This window comes from Oxyura jamaicensis, chromosome 18 (assembly GCF_011077185.1).
Source record: "Oxyura jamaicensis isolate SHBP4307 breed ruddy duck chromosome 18, BPBGC_Ojam_1.0, whole genome shotgun sequence".
NCBI lineage: Eukaryota > Metazoa > Chordata > Aves > Anseriformes > Anatidae > Oxyura > Oxyura jamaicensis.
This window is the reverse complement of record NC_048910.1, coordinates 10556687-10568219: the sequence shown is the minus strand read 5'-3', so window position 1 is coordinate 10568219 and position 11533 is coordinate 10556687.

Here is an 11533-nt window from a genome sequence, read left to right as displayed (position 1 = left end):
ATGGGATGTTTAATAGCGGCCCGGCCGTCCCCGCCCTCGGCGCTATCCCGGACCAATGGGAGGCGGGAGGCCGGGCCGTGCCGTGCCGAGCCGAGCCGCGCGGGGCTGCGGGGAGAGCGGCGGAGCGGCCCCGACCGGGGGGAGCCGCGGGGCTGGGCGCGGGGCTGCCCCGCCGGGGGGCGCCGCGGGGCACGGAGAGCACGGGGGCGGCTCGGAGGGGAGGCGGAGGTGGGAGCGCAAAAGCTCCGGAGCGCCCATCCCCGGAGCGCCCATCCCCGGAGCACCCATCCCCGGAGCGCCCAACCCTGGAGCGCACAAGCCCCGGGGCGCCCATCCCCAGAGCGCCCATCCCCGATGCTCCCAAGCCCCGGGGCACCCAAACCCCGAAACGCCCCGGAGCGCACATCCCCGGAGCAGCTATCCCCGGAGCGCCCATCTCTGGGGCACCCATCCCTGGAGCACCCAAGCCCCGGAACACGCCGAAGCCCCAAGCCCCAGAGGACCCATCCCTGGAGCACCCATCCCTGAAGCGCCCATCCCCGAGGCGCCCATCCCCAGAGCACCCAAGCCCCGGAGTGCCCAGCCCAGCCTTCCCCAACCCCCAGGGCACCCACTCTGCCCCGCATCCATGGGTTGAGCCCGCACCTGCCCACGGGTGTTCCCCCCCCCCCAAGCTGAGGGCTTTACGGGGAGCTTGTGAAGGTGCCGGGGGATCCGCGTGCCTGCTCGCTCCAGTTTTCTCATCTCGGGCTCATGTCCGAGGGCTGGTGTAGGAAGAAACAATAGCAGGGAGAAAACTGTTCCTTTCTGTAGTCACATTCCGTCTTTATTTTGGGGAAGAGAAATGCTAAAATGCAGGGTATCTAATCACAAACATCCAACCCTCCTGTGCACTAGGTGCAAGTCAGGCATACCACACTACCGCTATTTTAAATTAACCTCCTTCTCTTTGAAATCTAAAGTCCCTTCCAAAACAAGAGCTTTGATCCCTGAACTAAGGTATTTTAGAGCAAAGCTGGAAGCAAGAAAAGTGCCTGCAGTACGTGGGACCCGTCTCTTCGCTTCAGAGATCACCTGTGGCAGTGCGATCAGCAGGCTGTCCGGCCACTGTTGAAATGTGCAGAAATGAAAATGATATTTAATAGCTTGTCCTCCCCACAGTGGACGTGGCCTAAGACATCTGACAAAGAAAACAAGGATGAAATGTCTGGCCGGGAGCCTTGCAGGAACAAAAACAGCCTTGTAAGCATGCTCTGAAGTTTGCCAAACTCCAGCTCTGATGGACAGTGCAGGGGTGTTAGTTTCCGAGGCAGGTGTCCTCTGCTGCAGCGCTCTCCTGCTGCCCGCGGAAAGCCGAGTTCCTGAATGCTAACAGCTGAACTGCATCAGAGAGCCCTGTGTGCTGTGCTGGAAAAATAAGAGCGAAGGTGACTGCTGAACGCAAGGCTCGCAGACCACACAAGGTGTTAGAAGTTGGCGCGAGCACCTTGAACTGCACACAGGGCTGCAACGGTAGCTGCTGCATCCCCCGGCGAGCGGGTGCTGGGTGGCTTTAGGGACAAGGCAGCTTGAAGCAGCGGTCAGCCCTTCTGCCCAGGGGACAGCCCAGTCCCCTCTGCCAGGGAGCTTCTTACCGTGCTTACAACAGGCTCTAAAGATGATGCCCTGCTTCCCACAGCAATGCCAGTGCCTGCAGTCACCAGCAGGTCGCTTAAGCTGTCCTCCTCACCAGTTTTGGGATATTATAACCGACATTAGCAGTCTCTAAATACTCAATAAAAATGCTGTGCCCAAATGCTTCCTCATGGAGTAAAGGCTTGAAAAGAAATGCTCTCAGGTTGTTGCTGAACAATCGCCGCTATCACTGCTGTCATTTACAGTATTTGTCGAGTTCCCTATATTCTGAATGAGGAAGCACAGAGCTGGTGCAGCAACAAACACAATGACCAAATGCAGCTGCTTTTAAAACTCCCCAGCGCTGTGTGTGCAGGATACGCAAACTTTGCACGGTGGCGAGACGGGAAGAAAAGACATTTCTTTTGTATATTGAGCAATTTGCCATGTTGGGCAATCATATTTATGAATTATTCTTGGGTGGTTCTGTTCGTTTTTAATTGAAAAAAAAAAAATAAAAAGTCCTACAGCTCAGGTAAGTTTCTCCTGATTGATTAAACTGGAAAAAAATATCCACAAGAGGGAAAGACAATTATTTAATGTATTCGGTAAGACCAAGGTCACCCATCCACAGGATCTGAAAGTCATAGGGACAAATACTACACAGTCCAATGTAACTACACCAGAGGAAAAAAAATCCTCATTTCTCTCAGGGTATGTGTGCATCCTCTGAACAGCTAAAATAGCAACGACTTGACCCACCTTGAGGTCTGTGCTCATCTGTGTGTAACTGAAATCAAGGTGCTGTGATGCACTATAGCTACAAAATGCTCTGCTGAAAATACATGCAGCGTGCTGGAGGGTGGGTTCAAATCTCTGCACAATACCCGCAAGATGTTACCGATTACAGCCTGACCTTGCAGACTCTTACTCAGCCTTTACTCATGCAAACTGACTGATAAGGGCTACTGACCTACGAGACCCAGAGAGCCCGGATCTGCCGATGTGAGTAAGTGTTATTCACGGCAGAACGGACTTGCAGGCCGAGCCATTTAGCATTTCACGGTGAAGAAGGCTAGAACATAAACATCATGGCTATTTTATAGCTTTCTTAAAGTTGAAGCAACTCTGCCCAGAAAAGCTCTTCTTAGAATGAATTATCGATTCTAATCTATTACACAGATTATAAGAACTGTAACAAAGCTGTCTCTCGTCTGCGTGAGCTTCAGCAAGAGAAGTACTCCCAAGCTCCCCAAACAGGGAAGTTGAAGTTACAAGAAAGGTTTCTAAAAAACCCTTTCCTGTTGCAACAAGCCAGGACAAAGAGGGTGAGAGACAGCTGAAAACTTAACCCTCAAGAGTGAGTGAGGTTTTGTTTTTCTTCTCTCAATGTTTTCCCATTTGATGTAGTCTAGCTAGAGAAATACCATTCTGCCACCACATAGAGCCTCCTTACTGAAATATTAGAAGAGCTACAGGAGATAGTCATGGTCTGAGGAGTTTTCAAGGCAAGATCCACTATCTGCAGAAGAAACGGCATCAAGGGATTAAAAAGGACTCTGGCAAAGCAGAATATTTATGTTTCATACTAGTGTAGGAAGTGTAAGAAAAGGAGCCAGCAACATAGTAGGATGCTTTTTCTTATATGTCTTTCAGCCTGGCCACATCAGTGAAAGGAAGGGCTTTTCTCCTCACATTTTCTGTTTTCCAGTATCATTCTCACCTTTGCCCATCACAGCCACCCTCTCCCTCAGTCTTGCAGAGATCTGCAGATGACCTGCAGAAGCAAATTGGAGAGTGGTATTGCAGGCACAGATCTTGCCAGCCAGGACCCACAGGCTCTCGCCCCTGTCTTACTGCATGTTATTAAATTGGTTTTTCTGTCTTGGCGGTGAAATGACCTAATTATCAGATTGCATTAGCCTCCATCTCTTAAAGTGGCCAAATCTGCTTTGGTTCTCAAGGATTTTATTGCCAGCTGAAAATAGCTTGATTGTATTGTACTTGCAAGGAAAACATGGTCTGGTAGAATCAAAGCAGTCAGTTTCCACAAGATGAGAAGAAATGCTGTAATTAACGTGTTGTGCTTTTTGTTGGTCTCACCATTCCCATGCATGTAAACTGGCATAAGTTAGCCTTTCTTCTCTAACCATTAAGTCAACTGGAAAAAATTCACCAGGAAAAGGTGGTTTCCCCATTCACATCAACCCCCTGGGGTTTAGACATTAACTGGATCTTTATAGATCTAATGCTGGGATCTCCAAGGAAAAATGAAGCCACGTTTGCAATAGAAGGAATGGGTAAATCCAATGAAAATTCCAGAGGGAGGCAGTTACATGTTCGATAAGACTTGAGAGAGCAAATAAATATATTTTGTACTTTGCAAGCAAATAGGATATACAGATGTGCAGCCAGTGACACGGTTATACTGGATAATACTGTGCTTATTCATTGAAGGAGTGAAATATAGCATAGGAAATTGAATTGTTTTATATCACCGAGAATAGCGGAATTCACACACCATTCACATTTTTTCTTTCCTTCCCAGATACTGTGTGTCCAAAATCTCTGCTGAAGATTTCAGTCTGTCTTATTCACTCAGATTGTAAAGTCAAACCACCAACTGGTGGCTATATTTTGAAATATTAAAGGATATGCTTTCAGTCATTGCTACTGCAGATGGTGGATGTGGGAAGCAAGGTGAAGAAATCTCGAAATAATGAATTACAAACAGTAATCCATAGCTAACAGTAACTGTATATAACCAGAAATTCAAAAGCAACCCAAGAAGTTCTGCCAAAGAAAACTTATTTCCAACACCATATTCCATGTGGTTTGATTCACACTGAATCAAGATCCTAATTTAAAGGATCTTTAATTTCCAGCTAAACTTTTAGAAACAATAAGATATGGCTAAAAAAAGCAAGTGGGGGGACACAGACGACAAGAGGTGGGGGGAGATCTTCCAGCTTTCAAAAGGCACTTACCACTACAGGGTCAAAAACCCTAAAAATTATTAGGAAATGTAAATCTGCTATTTAATGTACACCTTGCATGTTCTTCACTTTCTGGAAGACTTGCATTAGACAGACATTTGTATAACCATTTAGCCATCTATTTTCACAGTTTAGGATTATGGATATATGTTTTGGAAATGCAGTAAAGTTGAGGGACATCTAGAATCATTTGTGACATGGCAATGTTGTTTATTACAACTCCTCCAGCCCTCAGTCAGCTGTGGCAATTTGTCCTCAAAGGCAATGGGGAACATATGTTCAGATTAATGAGAATGACCTTAGAATAAGTGGTAAAACAGCCCAAGGATTTGCATATTAATACAGCTAATATTTTCCTATTAATCTCTGTAATAATCTTCCATAGTTCCCATTCTTTGGATATCTCAAGGGAAAGGGAGTTAATGGTTAATAATACTAGCCAGAGTGGTGAGAACATGCCCATGTAGCTGACATGGGGAACCTGACAATTCCTGGAAGGAAAAGGGTTAAGAGCCAGCAACTTACACATACAACACTGCGTGACTACACTTTCATTCTCTTCCTTACAGCTTCAGTTGTTTAGTGTTACTGGCCTGCCAGATTTTCTAAAATCAGGATAGGCTCACGCTCAGCTGAACAGAACAGGGTAAGAATATCTTTGTATTTCTCTGGCTTGCAAATTTTTAGTTATGTGAATATTGTATGGAGGCAGGAGGGCTATCAAGGGAGCAGGTATTCACAGGGTTTGCAACATGCACCCTGCTGTGGGCTAGCACCAGTCAAGCCACCTACTCGCTCGGGAGCCCACGTCGTACTCAGCCACCTTCAAAACGTTCACCCTCTGGGCTCAGAGATGCAGCTGGGCCCCTTCGCCGCAGGCAGGAACAAAACTTAAACCTCTTTCCCTGGAGGTTCGGAGTCTGATGAGTTGATCCTTGTAAATGGTTGTTAGCCAAGGTGTGAGGATGGGGAGAGAGCTGCAGGTGAAGATGTGTTTCTGGTCCGCTTCTCTGCCCCTGCAGCGTCTTGCCCACCGACCCTTCTGGCACAGCAGCAGAGCACTTAGGAAGCACAGAGGGAGCTTACATTTACGTGTTCTGTACAAGACGAGGAAGGGGCAACGTTACTGGCCCGTGTTTTTCCTAATTACAGCACTGCTGTAAGAGAAGGGATGAAGTGGAGATCTGCTTTGGCTTTTGTCACTGTGTGTGTGCCACTGCAGGTGGAAATGGGGGAAATTTCCAATGGGATAGGGAGTGGTAAGAAAGAATAAAAAGTAAAATGTGATGGAAGGAGATGGAAATTTTTCATCTTTTCTAAGCAAAATTAACACAAAGTATTTCTGTAACTGTCCTGCCAACCTATTTGTATTACACAACTCGGTTCACCTAAGTGAATCAACCTTTACTGCCTCAGGTGATGCCTGGCAGTTCCTGAGGGAAAGATGATGGGAAGTAAGTGGGAACATGCTGCATCCTGCTTCCAGTAGCAGAATTCGAGATCCAGAAGTGACTGAGATTACCTCTGTTAAAATCCTACATGGCTTCCCCGCAATGCAACATGTATATTGTATTTCTGTTGATGGTCATTTTTATTATCTATCACTGTATTTTACTGACAATCAGTGTAGCCACTCTAGTGAAAACTGTGCATTGATAAACTGAGAAGAACCTGGTTTGTGTTAACACTGCCCTGTGAATAAATTACTGCTCTACTTAATTTGTTAGTTTTTTTAGTCTATTATATTAGCTTAGATGCAAATGTCCTCAGTGTTTTCCACTGGTTTGTACCAGAACGTCAGAATTGGCCTGGAGTGCGTGGCCACACGGTAAGTGACAACATCAGAGTTTATTTTCTCTCCCGGAAAGCAAATAAACTTTGCTGAAAACAGAGAGTTAGATCATTGGCCATTGTGGAAGGAAAAATACAGAATACAGTAGAAAACAAGCTTGAATTTCCTGAGGAGCCAGCACTGTGCCTATTTACATCACATGCGGAACTCCATCTTGATGCCCGTGGTGCAGACCACTCCCTGATAGGAGACCGGGTGACTGGGCCGGCTGTTCCAAAGCATGTCACCTCCAACTGGGCACAGCAATCCCCTCTTTGGCTCCACGGCGGCACCCACGAGGGCCCCAGGACCTCGCAGAAACGGTCTCGGCGTCTCCTCTCCCTGCTGGGAAGCCTGGCCGGGAGCTGGGCAGCCAGGGCAATCAGGGGAGTGGATCGCTGGCACAAAATGGCTGCCCAGCCCCGCTCAGTCCCGCATGGCTGGGAAGGAGGTAGACGAGTTAAATGAGCTGGCACCTTCCTAAATTTCCCTCAAAACTAAAATTGAACAGATGAGTAAAGCCATACCAGGCTCAGATTGTTGGTTAAGCTTCCTGATATTGTTTTTGACTGATTATTTGGACCGGGCCTTCAAGGCCCACCCACTAAAACACCTCTGTCATTTGAAAAATCTGTCGTCAGAGAGGAAATAATCTTCGGCAAGAAAATGCCACAGCTTCCTTTCTTTTCCTATCGTAATCTTGCGCTGCTTATTTGCTTTTCTGATGTCATTTTGTGCCTCTGGGCTAAATTTTGCCTTTTGCTTGTGCAGACGCAGAGGGGAGGGAGGATTCCCCACCCACTCCTGGGCATCCTGCATTAAATTTTGGGCCGAACTGCATGTTCTGTGCTGCTTTGGCCTTTGGAAAGGATGGCCCCAGAAGGAGGCTCCCCCCAGTTTTGTGCTAGTTGATGTTGTGCCTGAGAAGGAATGAGCCACGCACTTCTTTGTAATCTCCCTAATACTTCAAAAGTTGGCTTTGATCCTCTAATATTATTTGAGCTAATGCCCAAACCTTATTAAGCAACCTTGTGACAGAGACTGGAGGGAAAAGGATTGTGCCATTTCTCATCAACTATTAATACAGAAATTCATGAAATGTCGAAGTTGCTGCAGCCCACAGTGACAGTGAGACCAGGTGACACCATGGTCTGCCGCTGGCACTGCAAGCCCTGGGACTCCAGAGGTTTCCTGGACCTGTGCTTGCTCTTCCCATGGAAATGGGTTCTGCAGAGAGTGAGGGGTCTATGGGGGGGCGGTCTGGCACAAATCAACTTGTTGTTGGCATAAAGCAATCCACAGAAACACACTGTCAGACCTCGGCTCACAAAAAGATGGTCTGATTACAAGAAGTTCCTTTGTTCCACGTTCCTTTGCTGAGTCCTGAGACAGAAACCCGCCTTTATTCAGAGTAGCACTTAGATCTGTATTTCGCTTTGACCTAATCGCACGCTTAACTTCAGAGCCAACTGCCTACCGAGGCCTCCGGTAAGGGCTCAGGCAGAGGGAATGCTCCGCACTCGGGTTCTGACTATCTTGGTTTGACAAAGGCCAGAGATCACATGTAGAGACAATCAGTGGCAAAGAGTAAAGAGTGAGAGAGGCAGCCAGAGAGACAAAGAGATAAAGAGAATGAACAGAGGCTCGTCATGTCGCTTGTTACAGTACTGGAAGGTGCTTGTGCTCTCTGACAGAAAAGGTGACATAAAAACCTTTGCAAAATAGAGCAGAGCTGGGCACAACGGGATGGCTTTGTTCATCCTTGCTAATGGGATGGCTCCGGTGCTTAGGATCGAGTGCCAACAGCGCCAATCATTCCTGTGTGTTTGTTTTAAAAAAAAAAAAAAAAAAAAAAATCCTCCAAATTTTCAGAAGTTAGAAATCACCCACTAGCTCAGCTTTCTTTATTCACCATCCCTGGTTCTGGCCGCCAGCACTGCTAGGTAAATGGCAGTGGATGGGTGCACAGTAAAGGTGAGCTGGTCTGGAAACATAAGTGAACACTGCAGAGAGCTGTTTGCTTTGCATTATTCACACTCTTCAAGCTCTGGCAAATTGCTTTTCCTCTGACCATACTTCACTGTAATTTTTTCAAGCTGAACTGGTTTGGATAGAGTAAATATCTGTTCTGAATCCTCATTAGAAATTTCAATTGACTTTGAATCTTTTTGGAAGGTCCAGAGAGAAATAGAAGACTTTCAAGCATCTTTGTGCTTTTGGTGTCTGGAAGTGGCTTCTCTCACAGGAGAGAAAAGAAAAGAAGCAGATCTATTTGAGTAATTTAATCTGTATAAGGTAATTTACTACAAGGCAACACTTCAGTGCTCAGTGCTTTTTATTTTCCAGCACACAAGTATCCCTGACCTTGCTCTTTTCTAACCTCAGTTGAGTTTCGGCTAGCTCTGTAAGAAGAAGCCTCCCTAAGGAGCAAATCTACAAGTCGAAGTCATGACTTCCTTTGCTCAAAAAAGGATCCAGAAGACTGGATCAGCTGTATGTATCTCCTCCCTTTATATGGTTAGGCTGTTCCAGCGCTTTCATCATCTCTGGTAAAATTAGCACTATAGTAATTACCCTGGGCCAAATACACAGCTGGTGAAAGTGCATGTATTTCAGAGGGACAAAACTTGAGATGGAATTGGCAGGCGCTGTCCCACTTATTAAGGCGAATGTAAGGAAAGTGACGGGAGTTGTTTCAGTCCCACATTCACATGTGTAGACATATGCACTCAACATGCAATTCTGCTTTTACCTGCTAGAGCTTTGCACCCAACATCCTGAGCATTGCCAATGCCAGCATTTTCAAAATCATCCCTCTGCATCTTTGGTACAGACCATACCAAGGGAAGTCTGTGGGGTTTGGTCTTCTGCACCATCAGCCATAGGTTTGCTGGAGGGTGTTGGGAGACAGCTCGTGGTGTGTAAAGGTGTGCAGGGCTTATGCCTCATGGGGGAATCAGCTAAAAGGGGTTGGTGAAGGACTGCATTTGATGGTTTTACCCGGTACTTTTCCAAAAAGAAGGATAGAATGGGAGGAAAGGGAAACAGGACCCAGTGAGGCACGAGTATTGGGCCCTCCAACAGGAGCGGCTGCCAGTTCAGGAATGACACTGTGCCATACCCTCTTAAATGAAAGAAATGACAAGGAAAAGGTGGATTTTTTGCCTATGAAAAAATGAGATCACTGAATAGAAGAGGTTTTAATCAGTATATGCAATGAGTAAAGCAACAACTGCAATAAGGTCACCAGATTTTTTTTCCCTACTCACATCCCACCACGGGTCCCTCTGGAAACTGTGCTATTGAAATTGGTGGGGTCAGCTTTACTCAACATGAGTAAGGCCCTTGACTTGGGTCGGCAAGGAAGCTTCCCCCTGGAGTACACTCACCAGGGTCTTTTCTAATTTCTATTTGATGATCTGAAATGGGACCTACCCATTTATCCGTAAGCCTTATTTTCCACGCCCCACTTAGGGCATGCCTATCACAATGAAACACTTATCGGTCAAAATTTGAAAAATTAACAACACTCCCAAAAGGCAACTCCACCCAGACAGTCTGCTGGACACCCAGTACAGACATTGCCCTGAGGCACAGCACGCAACGGCAGTACCGGGGAGGCTCTGGGGCTGTCTCCTCTCTACTGCTGTTTTGTGCGATGGTCACATATAGGCTGTCAGCTCATTTTGGCACCTGGGCTAAGCAGGAATCGTGCCGAATGAACGTCAGACCAAAAATAGTTCCTGCCCTGTCAGGCGAGTCTGAGAGACACCCTGTGATCAAAGATGGGGAAACACAAGGAACAAATACAATGCCCAGTAGTCGCAGCGGACCAGCTGCCTGACAGTTGTGGAGCTTCCTACACACGCTGCTGCGAAGAAGGGTTTGAAGAAAGGATGTGAAGGAGAATGATGATATAGATGGTTCAGCAGATGTTTAATTGGAGCTACTCCCATGCGTGAGAGAACGCACGAAGCTGTTCAATGGAAAATGTGCGTTCAGAAGTGGACATGGCACTGAATATGAGATAATTATTAAGGCATTTCTATTTTGGAGTCCTTCTGTGTGTAGCTTTGCATAATAAACGTAGCGTTGCCTTTCTACACGCACACACGTTCCCTGGTCCAAACAAACAAGCAGCTCTTTGCTTCTTGTCACTGATACCTCTTGAAGTAAGTATCTTTGGCCACAAATAGATCATTGCCCTATTTGAAAAGTTCCTAGTGGAGCGTGGCCAGTTTTGACTGGCTATATATACCTAAGCTGGCAAATCAAGCAACCTCTCAGCCTTTGCTTCTATATATAAAGAGGAATGATATAGAATAAATCAGCCGGACGGAGCACATGTCGTATCAGTTTTTGTACCAAAACCATTTACTTTCTGAGTTGGATTTACTCTACTGAGCCTCGGTGGGCAGTTTCGGGAAGCCCTAAAGTCCAGTACCAGGCATCCCTAGCATGGTCGGGCGATACCAGGGGCTGGCTGACAACGGGGTAACGCCACCTTTCCTCGCACCCTTTAGGAACAGCCGGGACCCCACTGCGGACAGCACACCCGAACCGTTTCCACTCCAGCTGCCGTGGCAGCAGCGAAAAGCGGCCCCCTGAGACGGATCCCCAGGGCCGGGCCGCGGCCGAACACACGGACCCCGCCGAGTTTCTGCCCCCCAGCCCCAGGCGCTGAGGCGAGGCCCCGGCGGGGGCCGGGAAGGGGCCGGGGGGGGGGGGGGGGGAGCGGCGGCTCCGCGGGCCCCCAGCAGGTGGCGCCCGAGGGCCCCGGCCGGAGCCGCGGCGGGAGCGGGGCCGGGCGGCGCCGGGCGCAGGTGGGCGCCGGGCCCTGGGCCCTGGGTGCTGGGACGGGGGCAGCGAGCCCGCAGCCGGCCGAGAGGGGCTCAGAACCCCCAGAACCTCGGCACCTGGGCCCTGCAGCTCCTGGGCCCTTCTGGCACCCCGTTTGTGTACCGAGGGAAGCAGAGCGTGAAGCCTGTGCTGGCTGATGGGAGGCGATATGACGGCTGCCAGCAAAGCCTAGCTTTCTAGGGAGCAACAGGAGGTCAAAAAGGAGTTATCCAACTTGCTGCAGATTTTGTTT